This window comes from Miniopterus natalensis, chromosome 14 (genome assembly GCF_054644295.1).
Source record: "Miniopterus natalensis isolate mMinNat1 chromosome 14, mMinNat1.hap1, whole genome shotgun sequence".
NCBI classification, from domain to species: Eukaryota; Metazoa; Chordata; class Mammalia; order Chiroptera; family Miniopteridae; genus Miniopterus; species Miniopterus natalensis.
Window position 1 is genome coordinate 27,749,071 of NC_142094.1, and position 15,881 is coordinate 27,764,951.

At 43.0% G+C, this 15,881-nt stretch overlaps 1 protein-coding gene across 3 annotated transcripts in view; it reads right to left on the bottom strand.

Moving 5' to 3' along the window:
• The window catches only part of ARID5B (AT-rich interaction domain 5B), a 168,994-nt gene that overhangs the window by 99,030 nt on the left and 54,083 nt on the right, over positions 1–15,881 (bottom strand). The window lies entirely within an intron of this gene.

Consider the following 15,881-nt stretch of genomic DNA (forward strand, 5'->3'; position numbering starts at 1 on the left):
TCATTCCTTCACTCTAGGCTCTGAACGAACAGGTCTCCCTAAAAGGCTGAAGGAATTCGGACAAAGTTATCTACCAAACAGCACTGCAGTCATTGGCTGGCGACCTTTTAAGATGAAAGGTCATGAGTGTAGGCAGTCATCTCGTTTTTGTGACTCCTTTTTGTTAAATTTGTTTTTGAGTAACCTTACCACTTGAGGAGTTTGTGGACCACCCTCAAAGTGCTGAGCCATCTCCAAACAACTGCGCTGACCTCCAAGAGCTCATATCATCATAGGGCTCCTAGAGCAGCTCACCAGGCAAAAGAGGGTAAAGGCCTCTATCTTCTATCAGTGACTCATCTGAAGGCAGTGGTCTTCAAACTGAAGAATCCTAACCCCAAGGGTACAAGAAGACTTTCTTAGGGCAACCGACATGGGAATGGGACAGGTCCTCAACATCTATATCACTCACTCTTCAAAGCATCTGGCGGAGAAGGAGCCTGCATTCAATACAGCCAATCTCCTTCTTTACCCATCACCCACCCCAGCATTACTATAACCGCTAGAGATAAATAAAAATATTGGTTTCGGATAAGCCTCCTTTATTGATGTTTCAAGTCATCTTAAACAACAGGCTTTTGATATTTCCCTTTTTCCACATACTTCTGTTAAATGAGAAGCCTGGCAGTACAAATAGGGTACTTTGGCCTGTGTTGAGATGTTCTGAATTCAGAAAAGCCAGAGCAATAAAGGTTAATGATGCTGATCCCTTTAAATATAGCTGGAATGCTCTGCAAGGCTACCATAAAATAGGGTACATTCTTTTTTATAAAGCTATTTTATCTAACCCAATATACTCAAAGTATTATTTCAACAAATGAGTGATATAAAGAATTAGTAGTGAGATATTTTACATTATTTTTTTCATGTTAAGTTTTTGAAATCTGGTATGCATTTCACACTTACAGCATCTCTTAATTCGGACAAGCCACATATCAAGGGCTTATCACATTGGATGGATGGCTTTAGAGAGTCCACCAGAAAAGAAATTTGAAGACCAATGTGTTAGACAACTTGGGCCTGGAGAGGCAGTTGGTAGGAATGGGCTGTTCTGGGCACTTGGCATAGTCTTCATAGTGCCTTTCAGTCCTGGACTCCCATGATCCTAAGAAAAGATGTTCAGAAACACCACTGGGAGGGGAGAACGAAACAGGTGGAAAAGGCACTAGACTGGCTGTTATTTCATTGTGCTGATAAACAACCCCAGCAAAGGCCAAAAGGCAGCAAGCAACCCTGTGTTGTTACTTTAGGAAAGATCCTTGCTCACTGCCTTTGGTTAGGTGAATGATAAAAATCAATTCACAGTAAAATTAAAAATACATATAAAGCTTCAACTCTAAAACCTGGTAGGAGCCCTGTCCTCTGGGCTATATCTATTCTCCTGCTGTAGCTGGCTGCAAGTTCACCTGGTGCCGATTCCACAAACGGCTCTGCTCCGTCACAACGCCAGCAGAACATCAGACGTTCAGAATGGGTATTTTCCCCCTTTCTTCTTTTTTTCTCTAGTGTGCACAATACAAAAATTAGTATAACATCTGAAGGAAAGAGATACTTATAAAACCTACTGGAAACTGAAACCACTATTCAATCTCACGGCAGCGCAGTCATATAAAAACTGGCACCTTCTAATGTGTCCGCACCGTGCTTCGTGGAAGAGCGCCACTGAAGGCCAAGGATATGGATACGCTCTTTTACTCCCTTTGTACAGTGTGAGTAGCCAGGAAGCCCATGCAAGACAGGAGGAGGAATCCGGTTTATTCACATTTCCCGTAATACCTATCATCCGCTCAGAAGCATTTCCACTGCACAAGTCTTCCTTTCCCCAGTCTCTAATATACAAGCCTACTTCCCTTTTCTCATAAAAGCCATAATGAACACATTGTTGGTGACTAATACATTAATTCCAGTTCTAATTCTGCGGTTTCGCACCACGAGTTACCTGTGCTACGGGGGTTGGCAAATTATAGGCAAATATGGCCTGATGCCTGTTTTTATAAATAAAGTTTTATTGCAATACAGCCATAACTGTAGCTCCTGAGATACAGTCATCCTGCTACACTTCAGTGAACTTATTCACGTTAGGCTCCCCTTTCTAGACGGTGGGTCCTTGGAAGGGCAGGAGCTGGGTCTCTAGCAGGTTTGAATCCCTAACGTGGTGGATACAAGTGAAGCACATGGGAGGCTTTCCATTAATGATAATGCCAATTAATGTTCAGTTAATACTTCAAATGACTGTTCTCTGGTTGTCCCGTTTGGTGTCCCCTACTCCGACCCCCCCCCCCCCCGGCTCCATTGCCTTGTCTTTCTGCCCTGCTGTGTGGCCTCTGAGAGTTCTGTCACAGGGCTTCCTCACACTGTGGCTTTTGCCTAGTTCAGCGATGGGAAGGGGCCAGCAGGAGGTCAGGTGAGGGAAAGAGAGTTGGGGTGCTTCTTCCCTCTCCCTCTCAGCTTCGGCACCACGGTTCTGGCTGTGGCTGCACCTCTCCACCAGACAGTTCCTTCGGGCTCCAGCCTCCATCAGGTAGCAAGTTTCCTCCCCTTGCTGCCTGATATTACTAGACCCTGGGTGCCTCAGTCTCCCTTCGTGGTCTTCTTCGCCCTAACCACACCTCTATAAGGCTTCCCTCTGTTAACATCTCTCCAGCTGAACCCTCTGAACGGAAATCTGTTTTTGCCTCAGCCTTGCCTGATATTCCTCCAGGGTTCCCATTTGGCAAGTGGCAACTCAGTAGGGCGTCCCCACACTCAGAGGTTAAATGAAAACCAAGCGGGGATATGTGTTCTATGGACCGGCCACATCAGCACCACCAAGGGACTTCTTAAAATAAAGATTCCTGGGCCCCCTTCCGGCCACGCTGCATGAAGACGGCTGAGCTGAGTCTCTGGATTAATGCTTTCTAACAGGTACCCCAGGGGCCAATGCACCTTTTGAAACATGGTGAAATTCAGGTTTGGGGACAGGATGAAAATAAGAAACAAAACCAGTTTGAAGCAACTGCAGAGTGTCTGAAAGGTCCTGAAGTCAGACGTATAAACACGAAAGGATTAAGGGAAAAACGGGGTCAGAGCTGTCTCCCTGCCAGAAAGCCACAGGTGGCACGGAAACTAAAAGCGGGAATTACCCACTTGTCCTGGTAACACAGTTGAGCCTTTTAAAGTAAGCAGCATATTTAAAAGTCACATATCCCTTAGCATTGGCCTCAATAGTCTACCTGCTCATCGGTACCAGCACAGTGGTGACCAGGAGGGTCAGCTGCTTTGAGAGTTTGGAAAGTCTGAGCCCCGCAGTTCAAGCATTGTTTTAGAAGGGCCAGTAAGGTCGCATGTGGGCAAGCATGTGCTTTCACGGGCAAGCGCAGAGCAGGGCATGCTGCTCACCAGCTACTCACTAGATCTGGGAAACGATGACCTCTCAGAGCCTCAGCTTTCTAATCTGCCAAATGGACATAAAAAATAGAGCCTTCCTGGGAGGACACACGAGTTAAAAGATGAGAAGGACTGGCGCTAGTACTGGGCATAGTAAGCACTCGACAGATAGCCACTATTATTACTGCTTTGCAAGCTGTTTTCCAATGTAGTCCAAAGAACACTCGTTCCTGGGGAGAGGAGGGAGCACATTGCCACGTGTTAGTGGAAAGAGGATACCACAGTATGGAAAACACCGAGTTTAACAAAGTTACACGGGTGGTCTCTTTAGGGTCTTCACCATGCAAATGGGCATTTTAATCGATGGGAGGGAATATGCTTCCGTCCCTTGAATTTATTCTGCGGTGGAATCCTCTCTCTTGCGCCTTTCCTCCACTTTCCTCCCCTCCCCTCTCTCCCCCTTTTTTGGTCATTCATGGCTCACCTTAACAGGTTAGTGCTTCTCTGATCACATTTTGGGAACTACTCACCCACATGTTGATACCGTAATCCCCTACGCCCTTCAATTCCTGTTCCTGCATGCATACCCTCCTTAATTAACTGTATAATTACAAATAGGTTATTATGCATAGTATAATCACTCATCTGAATAACATTTAACAATTTATAAAGCCCCTTCATGTGCTTAGATTCACTTAACCCTCCCGGAACACGCCACCTCTTGAAGTCTACTATAAATACCCCAGTTTTGTACAAGAGGACGTTGAAAGCTCAACAAGGTGAATGACTTGCCCAAGGTCGCCAGCTCATGGCAGGGCCAGGTCACCTGGCATTCACTATCACACTGTCCTCCTTACACCCCAGCTGCCTTCTGTTTGCCCCAAGCCTCTGAGAGGGGCTCTGGCAGATGCCTGAGAATCTGAGACGCTCCAGTGGGCCGGTGGCCTTGTGAATCCTCATGAATTTATGAACTAATGAGAAGCAAACTTCTCGTTTCAGGTTGTGCTATTAAAGTATCCCTTCCAGTCTCATGTTCAAAACAATCCCCAAAGTGAAGCTTGATTTTTGCCTTATTTGGAAGATAACCTCTGCAAGAGACTGCCATTGTATAAAACACTCCATCAGCACACTTCTCCACGTTTAACCCCTTAGAAAGCAGACTGTAGGCTCAGTGGAAGCAACAGTGTTATTTCTATTACCTCTCCACTTTGGATCCCAGGACAAAGACCCACAGCCATCGGACCCTCGCCTCACATACACAGCTCACACGACTGTTCCCTCTGCATCATGGAAAAGATAGCATTGACGGTACCTTTTGATGGATGCTCAAAATGGCCTTCCATCGACTGGTCACACACCACTTCCTGTGGACTAGGAGGTGGCAGGTGGCAGGAGGAAAGATATCAGAGAGCCAATGCCCCTCCCCTCAAGGATGTACAGCCTGGTAGAGGTGGTGGGCATGTGCGCAAATATACAAATAAGTGTTCTGACAAGAGTCACGGCTGAGGCAGGTTCTTGGTACCAAAGGAGTGTCAAGAGAGACTTTAGGCAAAGCCAGCTCGAGCTGAGTTTGGAAGGATGCACAGACAAGGTGTGAACAGACAAAAACACCATCACTCACTGAGTCCCTTCTCTCTGTTGGTCATGAACACATCTCTCTCTACCTCTAGACAACCCTACAGGAAGCAGTTATTACCCCCATTTTCCAGGTGGGGAGACTGATGCATAAGAAAGAGTGACTTGCCAGCAGTTACACTGCTAAGGAGGCTTGGAGAATGGATCTGAGCCCAGTGCCCAGGTCTGCCTGCCACTACCTCAAAAGGAGAGAGACGCATCTTTGTGAGTGAAGAGGCTCGAATTAAGGTGCCGTGGCTGGAGTGAAGGCTCTGGCTTCCAGAAGGAACTACTGAGGCCAAGGGATGGAGAGTCAGTATGCAAAGCACATTACGGAGCTCTGCTCTTTGGAGGTGTTATGCCCCAGCTCTGGCAGCCATGCTTTTTTATTTCATATTAAGTCTGAAAATTTTCAAGAATGGCACTCGGTGAAATAGTCTGAACAAAAGGGTGTTTAAAAAATGCAATATGGATTATGGGCAGGTTCATGCAGAAGAAAAATGGGTACATCAATTACATCGCCTACAATTTCAATGCTTCCTTTTTCATTTTTATTTCTGGCACTTGTCTTGCAAAATAACCCTCATGCTCACCTGGGCAAGGACTTCACACTCCGTGCATAGAAGCAGTCGAGATCCCTTCTTAATTATGAAGGAGATTATTAATATATTTTGCCTCAACTGAAATTCAAACCCAATTTGTTTCTGTTCCTCAGGTGGGATGAGGACAGAGAACAGCTAAATAATAGGTGCTATCATTCACCAGGCCAAGACGCAACCAACACTTTGTAGCTAAATGTAATTCGCGAAGCACCATTTAACAGCCCCATTTAGTGACTCTTCACAATCAAGATGATTTTAAGAGTCTCTGAACACCAGCCAAGATGCCACCAAAGTATACTTAAATACCAGCAAATATTACATGTTATAAAAATTCCATGTTTGTCTCCTTCTCTGACTTAGGAAAATCACCTCTCTCTCACCCCACCTACGACAAAGCCATTGCACTCTTCCATGTAAATGGGAGGAGGGGGCGAAGGGCTTGAACTAGGAGACCGAGGTCTGCTCTTGTCTAAAATTAGCTTCCAGCTCTCATTTTATTGGCTGTTAAGCTCTCAGGTCCTTACTTCAAGTCCAGCAGGACACCCCAAACCCCCTTGCCTTGCTCCAGTAACAAATCTTGAAGCTTAGACGACTTCCAACACCAGTTATCCTAAGGATTTGGTCAGAAACACCCGAGCAGCATGGAAGGAACCTCAATCTATTGTCTTATACAGCAAAGAAAGAAGCCGAGATCCACCAGATCCCTTTACCACCTTCTTTCCCCCCTAAATTAGATTATTTAAAGTCATCCTTGTTCTTTCTGCTGAGGGGGCCCATTTCTAGGTTAAAAAGCCATATAATCTACCACTTTGGGTGATTATTTCTTGTTATTGTTTTGCTCATACTTCGAAATCTGGAAGGAAAACCTCATCTTCCCATGCACAATAGGAAGAACCAAAGCGAGGGGCTTCGACGGCTCCCATTTCCCCGTGGGCACGTCTTCTCTCACCTTCCTCTAGCTGACCTGGGCTTCAGAGCTGGGATGGATGTTCTCATGCACAAGTTAGTGGAAGAGGTTCTTCCAATAAATTTTCCCACCACAAGTTATTGGGTTATAATGCTCTTTTGTAAGTATTAATCAATAAGTTACTCTTTTATGGGTAACCATGAAGAGGCCAGAAGAAATGAGGTAATTCTCTTATCTTTACTCACATTCTTTAAAAATTTCCTTTTTAATTTCAAAGCTAAAATATAAATACATCCTTGTTGTACAAGATACAGTGATGACTCCCTTGACCTCGCAACCTCTGCACTTTAATAGAACCTTACACTTTTGCTTCAGTAGAACATTCTAGAAAATTAGAGAATCTTGTTTTCTAAACATGAAGACGGCCTGGAAGAGAAGGCGCGAGACCTGGCCCAGGAATTTTGCTCAGCTCTGAGGTTTCTGGCTCTTTCAAAAATCACAGTGAAATAACAGCCCTCTTAATTCCTCCAGAGTATAATTTACTTAGTACAGACTCAAAAAAAACTCTACCTACATGGTACACTGTGACAAGTCAGAGCACATGGCAAGGATGCGCGTCTGTGTGAAAATAACCAGCTCGATTTAACCCCAGCTCTCTAGCTGTGATGCTGCTCCTTCCAACACATGGAGAAGTGAGAATGACTACAGTTTGTTCGAAGTGTCTCATTACATTGATTTAAATAAGATTTCTAAACCTGCAAAAAGAAAAACATTTTAAAATGCCATTTGTTTCCAACAAGGCTCTGTAACGACAGTTGGTGAAACCCTTCAGAAACTCAGGTTGGTGGAGTCTGAAGTCACCTCCGGGGCTGGGATGTCTGACAGGAGGTAATGGAGCCCAGCAAACCCACGTCAGGTGTGGGTTTCCTGCCCGATGCACCCTCGTGTGCCCCACACCATGCCACAGACAGGTGTTAAGGGACCCGCACCGAGGAACAGACATTGTAGCTTTGAGATCTTTTTTTTTTTTTTTTTTTTTATATATCTTTATTGATTTCAGAGAGAGGAAAGGAGAGGGAGAGAGAGAGATAGAAACATCAATGATGAGAGAGTCATTGATCGAGCCCGCAACGCGGGCATGTGCCCTGACCGGGAATCGAACCCCGATCGCCTGGATCCTAGGTCGACGCTCAACCGCTGAGCCACGCCCGGCCAGGCTGAGATCTTAAACCTCACAGACTTGCTTCATCTCCGACAACATTCAAGTACAACTGACTTGGAACCATTTTTTGAGGTGATCTCACACACCTGGGCAGGTAAAATACAGTCAAGTTGCAAAATGCCAAGCACACTTCCTGATTACAACGTTTGATGCCAAACTAAAGAAAAATACAAATTAAAATCTTCAGGCTGCCTGTCCAAATGTTCAGTCATCAAACACTGTCCCGCCAGAGTACAACTGCCTTTTATTGAACGTACCCTGTTGAGAGGCAGGCGCTAAGCCCTTGAAGCATATTTCATCACTGCAGCGACCCTGTGAGGGGTGTTTACTGCTTCCATTTAATAGATGAAGAAATTGAGGCTTAGAGAGATTAAGCAGCTTGGTCAAGGTCACTCTCAAACCCAGTTCTGTCTGATCCCATAGGCCCCGGTCATAACCACTATTTAGGACTTTTGAGAGAGGCCTACACCCAGCTAAACCCAGGACACAATGGGAGTGCCACTGAGGCAGCACAAAGGATGGAGCTGGGAGCTGTGTTCTGGGCAGGGGAGATGCCCAGAGGAGCAACCTATTAGCTGAGTGACGACATTTGGGACCCAGGGATCATAGAAAACGGAGGACAGGAGTCCCCGTCCTGGGAAGCCACAATCCTCCTCTTTCCGGTTCAGGGTCAGCAAAGAACCTGCCACCTGGGAGGAGGCAGGAGGGGCCCATTCTGGTTTTGCAATTATAATTCCTTCACTGCCCAGTAAGTGGAGGCAGGTAGTATTTTCTGAGCACAGGACACATTATTATTTTAAGAGAGGCCTTTGGAACCAGGAAGCCTGATGAATTTATGAAATCGTCAGCTATTTTTCCAAGATGGTTATAATGCAGTTCATATCATTTGCAACTGGTTTAACGTGAAACATTGTTTAAGAGAGACAAATAAACAACAGTTCACAGTTACTGGGCTTCTCTCCTCCCCATCCTTCCCAGTTGTGCCACAGGAAATTTGTTATTGATTAAAGTACAATTACATTATGCTTGGAAACACCAGCCTTGGAATAAATGGTTTTGAAAAGCAGTCTTCTTGATGCCCTATGAAGAAGGAGCATTCAGAAGGAGTGGCACACTGGGCACTGGCTTGGTAATCTTGGCAAACTCCAGCCCTTCTCTGGGCTGCAGAATCCTCTTCTGTAAAATGATAGGGACACTGCCTTCTAAGGAAAGTGGGCCAGGGAAAGACAATATTGCATTATGACTGCCCTCAAACCTTAGGCATGATGGCCTCTTTGGGACCCTTCCTCCACAGGAAAATATTAAAAATTATACTTTAGGATTGCATTGGTATAAAGATGAATATATAAATATTATATATTAAAACATTTTCTTCAACTGAAAAGGACATTGTGTTTTCCTTTGTTTTTGAAAGGAATGGAAACATTGTTGTGGGCCCCTAAAAGTATCATGGGCCCTAGGCACTGAGCCTGCTGTGGCTACCAGAGAACCTGGCCCTGGAGAAAGCCCTTTGTTTGCCAAGGGCCTGGAAATGGGGAAGCAAGTTGGAGGGACTGGGCCTGAGCAATGTTGCTCTGCAAAAAAAGGGTCCTGGGTGGGAGAAGGTGGAGAGGAGGACCTGCTATTGGTGGCCCGATGACAAGAATGAGATGGGGAGAGGAGAAGTGTCAAGTGGCAGTGGTGACATTGGAGATGTGTACGAGGCATGGGATGTAATCCAACCCCTCCGTGTCTCCCATCTACTCTGAATTCTCAGTAAGATCTCCACTGCTCAACCAGGAACACTGAATTTAAAAAATAAAAACACAATCAGGAGATTGTATTCCATGATGTCTAAAGTCTTTCTGTTCCCACTCTAATATTAGACTTTTCACCACAAGTATTTAAATACTATTCCACAGTGCCAAAAGCTGCTTCCTGTCCCAGAGGAAACTCGCTCATGTAGGAACCGAGAAAGGACTTTGAGGAACCTGATCGCTTGCAAAGATGCATCGTGGTCCAATGCTGCAGAGGTCTGGAGGCAGCACCTCCCAGGAGCAGGCCACACGTGCTCTGGCCACGTCCAGCACTCTCCCAGAGGTTTGTGCGTTCAGGACGTGGATAGCTGAATCCACACCCGATACCTTTGGACATTTCTGTCCCATGGACATGAATGGATTTTGACAACTGGAAATGAAAAAGAGAAGTGCTACGTTCTCTCTGTGGGGCAGGGAGTCCTTTGTAGTTCGATGTTCGTAAATCCTGTACTTACGACTGTTGGGTATTGATGCCCTCAAATCACTTTCGCTCACCAGGGGCAGCCAAATGAACATCCCCAGCTTGGCTGGGGCTTCCTCCCAGCCAGTAGCCCTGTTTCAGCATCATCACCATTCTCTCCTTGTTTGAGTATTTTTTTCATTTCCCCCATCGATACATACCAATTCCCTGTTTCAACAACATGTACACTAAAAAGCAATTCATCTGTTTTGTCCACTGGAATTACGCAAACAGCAATTATTTGAGCTTTGGCATTGTGTCTCATTAAGGAGAACAGAAACACAGGCAATGTAGTCTCCATGTGCTTACTAAATATTTAGGTTGACTTTGCAACCTGGCAATTAAACTAGCCAATCCTTATTCTGGAGCTGGGCTGTCCGATACAATAGCTGCTAGCCACATGCAACTATTTAAAGTTAGATGAATTAAAATAAATTCAAATTAAAAAAATTTAAATTTATTTTCTCCGTCACACTAGCCATATTTCAAGTGGTCCGTGTAACCACATGTGGCTGGCGGGCCCTGATCTGAAAGCACAGATACAGGACGGATCCATCATCACAGAAAGTTCTATTGGAAAGTGTTGCCTGAGGCTGGGACAATTGCAAAGGCAAAGACTACACTCTTTCACCAATACGCCCCTTATGCCTAACAGGCTCTGCCTGGCATGCAGTACAAGCTCTAATAAATGCTTAAGGAACTAAGATTCATCTCTAAACATGGGAACAAAATGTGATCCCTAAGCAACACTGAATTTGACAAGAAAAAAGTAAAAAATACAAAGAAAAGCTATACTGGGAAAATTGTTCCCATAAACTAAGACTAGAATTCTAGTGTTACCACAAAACACAACGAAACAAAACAAGAACTATTCCTAGACCTCTCTCTTATGAAAGCAGAAAGTGAATGAGACTGATGCTCAAAATTTACATCCGTGAGCCATTCACGCTATTAAAAGACAAAGTTACCAAAGCCAATGTAATAATAATACAATAGTAATAGTAGTGGCAATAATAACAATAGTAATGGTGATAACGATGACAATATGCAATATAGAGCATTTTACAGTTCCAGGACCCTTTCATATCTTGTCTCATATGAATCTCACAAAAATTTTCTGAGGTTGGAATTCTTATACCCATTTTATTGGCGGGGAAAAAAGAGGATTGGAGGAGACTCAGTGACTTACCTAGAATGAGCCAGCTGGTAAGTCAGGGGAAGAGATATCTGGGCTCAGGCTTTCCTACTCCAGATCTTTCTGGTCTATCACAGTTGCGATTTTTGCCCAGAAATTATCCACTGGGCTCTTCCCACTTTCTATCTATGCCATTAAATGATTTGAGATCCCTTAACAAAAGCAGACCTGTACTTCCAGTGCCCCAGAAGGCCAACGAATCGATTGTCCTCCTTAATAATAATTTTTGGCTTCTGCAATATTGAAAGGCTAATCTTTGGTAACCATAGGCTTCAGAAATCATTATTAATTTATCACCCAAGAAACCGTTTGTTCTGTGAATTATCAATCTCAAACAGGGGTCCTGTAGCACAGGCGTGATATACGGTGCTCTGGGTTGCACAGCTGCTTTGCATTTTGAATTCTTTATTTATAGAACCAAGTCAAATTAATAACTCAAAAATGTTGTTTCAGGCAAAGTAATGGACACACAATAAAACTATTCATTTCCTAAAAGGTCACTCCAGGAGATGCATACATTGTTTAAAAGCCTACCAACAATGCTATTATTCCTCCCCAAACTGAAAATGTATAATAAGCAGTTAGAGCACATATCTGCCCCCGAGACCCCAGGCTAATTTAAAGTACAATCACAAGGCAATCAATCATACTCCAAAATTACTTCATTTTCCAAACTGTTTACACTTTTTAAGTTACAAATCCACTTTCTGCTATTTCAACTCACGATTTACAACTACAGATTTAGACCACTTGGCAAGCAGCCAAGCGCTAGTCATGAGGGAACTAATGATATGAACAGATCAGTGTTTTATAAAGGAGAAAAGCGCATGTAAATTTCCAGTGTGTCTGCAAGTAATCAAGGCACTGCTGACTATAAATGAGACCGTCTCAAATTTATTTTAGGAGAAATATCTTAAAGCTGCACTTTCTATCCAGGCCAAAAAAAGCCTCTAGGAGGAACTCTGAGATTACTCAAATTATTGTAAATAAACAGTTATGTGAACAATATGGAAAGAATAGTGAAATAAGCGACTTATTTCAATAAGCGACTTATTTCAACATTCCTGTCCCACATGCCCTTATCGTGATTTCTGGAATGCTAGAGTTAATGGAAAGGGAGGGGGAAAAAAATCTCTCTTTCTCTCTCTGTCTCCTTTAAAATTGCTGTTGTTAACTGTAGCAGCAAATCATGTTTGTTTTAGTAGCCAAAAATGCTTTGAATAAAAAAAAAGAAGACCCTGGGGGATACTGTTTTAAATTAAATATGATCTTTATTGTTTCATTACCAGGACATAGCCAAATAATCACTTTGTGTTATTTGTACAAATAATGTAGGGAGCTCATTGTCTTGCAGAAATAATTACTCTAGTCTATCATATCCTGCTCGGCATCAAAACCTCCCCCTTTGCTGTCACTAAGCATGTGCATTAGCTGGGAGGCTAAATTTAGCCGGAGTTTCATGTGTTCTTCCATGTTAAAGAGTAAAGCCAAGTAAGCATATTCACATTCGAGGGTGCCTTGGAGAAGCTCAAAATAGACTGACTCCCAGTATATACATCGCAAAAGTCCACTCACCGTGATTGATATTTTAGTTAGAGAATCATTACATGACTAAACTCAATTTTATAATTGGATCAGGCCAGATACAATAAACCAGCACTGACTGCACTGTGAAAGCATCCTACATCTTAAAACTATCCGTAATCATAAATCAACCTAATTATTTGAAATACTGTCATGAAGTGGGGAAAAAAAGAAATTAAAATAAACTAGCTGCCTGAATATCTCATTTTATTTTCTAAGGACCAAAGCTTTTCTCTGGCCTCAAAGCCAGCCTCACTATGGCTGGTGAAACTGTACTCTTTAGATAAAACTGTACACACGGAAAATCAATAACAAAGATTAAAAGCTTCTCCTCTCCCCGTTTTTACACCAGCATCTGGTGTGTGTGTATGTGCCTGTGTGTTAATTTAACTGTACTCAGAATAATGATCTTCAGGAACCTGGGGTAACACACATAGGCCTGTTTTATTAAAACTCCCACTTATCCTTGTTCTTGTCGCACTCAAAAAAGCCACTAAGAGTGGAATGAATATTTCCAGTTCTGAGTAATTTCATAATAAGCTCCCTGGAGCCTCTGATATCACCACCGTGACATCATCAGGATAAATGCTCATTGGCTGCAACAGCCTTTCAGATTAACCCTTTCGACAATGTCCCAGCCTATCGCAGGTTAGTTCTCTAATGCGGGCCCCCTATATTCGCCTGTGACTGCACAGAGAGAATGGGGATGAACATTCTCACACACACAGGCACAGCACAAGCAGGAAAAAGAGCAGGGGGGCCATGGCTCAGCGGCTGAGCGTCGACCTAGGAGCCAGGAGATCGAGGTTCGATTCCCGGTCAGGGCATGTGCCTGGGTTGTGGGCTGGATCCCCAGCAGGGGGCGTGCAGGAGGCAACTGATCAAGGACTCTCTCTCATCATTGATGTTTCTATCTCTCTCTCTTCTTTCCTCTCTCTCTCTCTCTGAAATCAATAAAAATATATTTTTTAAAAAATGCAGGGGGTATGTATCTTCCACTGGAAGGCTTAGTGTAAATATGGCCCCCAAAGGGCTATTGTGAGAGGTTTGGGCAGGTGGAGAAGGGAATGGTTGGGGGCCCTCTTAGAGTGGGGCTGTTATTCCTAATTATAGTATGAGTACTGGAGATAGAATTCTGGGTATAAAAATATGCTCTACACACAAAGCACAAGTCTGCCCAGGATTGGCTATATCTAAATTTTCCCAGCTTCTTTTGAAACTTAATAACGTATTTTTCATTTTATATTGGCTTCAGCAATGCCAAGCATTGAGGGATTTTCCAATATACATGATATCGTAATTCTACTAAAAATGTTCTTTACAATTTAACCAATCATACTCCAAAAATGTTCTTTACAATTTAACCAATCATACTCCAAAAGTGTTCTTTACAATTTAGCCTAGCAAAAATCTCAAAATCCTGCTTTGACCTCACAAGTCTCCCTTCTAGGATTTTTATCCTAAGGATACAAACAATGTTATAACTCCAAGGATGTTCCTGAGAACACTGTTTATCATAGTCAGAAGGAGAACAGCCAGATAAATTATGGCATTTCCGTATAATAAAATATAGTAGAGTCCATTACGAAAAATGATACTGTAGATGAATATCTGTTGTGTATAAAAGAGCACATTAGTGAAAAAAAATCCAATATAAAACTGAAGATACTGCCCTAGCCCATTTGCTCAGTGGTTACAGTGTCAGCTCACGGACTGAAGGGTTGCGGGTTCAATTTGGGCCAAGGGCACGTACCTCGGTTGCAGGCTTGATCCCTGCCCCAGTTCGGGCTCATGCGGGAGGCAACCAACCCATGTGTCTCTCTCACACTGATGTTTCTCTCTCTCTCTCTCCCTTCCACTCTCTCTAAAAAATCAATGGAAAAAATATCCTCAGGTGAGAATTTAAAAAAACAAAAACAAACACAAAACGAAGATATTGCATAAATAAAAACCCCTCATATATAGGGAGACAAAAAAGACAGGAATGATTATGACAATAAATACAGTACTAGTTAGTTCAGCATGACCTATTATGGGAAATTTAAATGTTTTCTTATTTCTTTGTATTGTCTTAACACGATAGGCTTACATAACTTGCAATATAAAAAAATAAGCATAATTAAAAGAGTTGAAGACAAAATGTGAACATAGAGAAAGAACACAGCTCCACAGAAATTCCCCAATGTTGGATGGCCCAAATATTTCATCAGACCTTTTTGAAATCATATACCCAACTTCTATGTCTTTGTAACTCTGGTATATCCCCCCAACAAACTTAGTAAGGTGATGACAATCCAATGAACGTATTAGTTAATACTAGTGATAAAACAGCTGCACCAAACTAAGGGGAAAAATTGGACTTTGCAAACCACTGACAAATCTTTTTTTTTTATTTTGCTAGTATCTTCATGCAAAATATTATTTTTAACATCTTGCATTAGTGCGGTACATTTGTTGATAACTGATAAACCAATACTGATACGTTATTAACCACATCCATAGTTTACATGAGGGTTCACTCTCTGTGTTGTACGCTTCTGGGCTCTGCCAAATGCGTAATGTCATATATCCACCATGACAGCATCGTATCCGATACTTTCACGGGCTACCTATGTTTAAGGGAGGTTGCAAATTTCCTTCCAAAAACACATACTGACTTCACATCATTAGAATAGACACAAACATAACAACCTCGGCACAGTCCAAGGTACAAAGACAGATACGTGGTCTCAGCAAAATTAAACAATCTTTTTTTTTTTTTTTTTTTTGGTGCCAGTTCGAAGGGTGTCTGTGAAAAGATAAAACTTAGGGATCAGCTGGCCCTTTTCTCTGAAACACGAGGAGGAGGTGGGGGAGGAAGACCCGCTCGCATTTCCCTCTAAATTCAGAATTACTCTTCAATTACAAGACAGAATGTCAAGATATAATAAACTGAACTGAAAAAGGGGAAAGAAAACATGCTCTTTTTTTCCCCCTACAAATGAGGTTCAGAGCTTTTGCCCATTAAAGTAAACCAAATATGTTTCTCTCAAAAATTCCAGCCAAAAGGCAGGATGCCAAACACACTTAACAGATAAATCACTGTTCCAAGGTCTC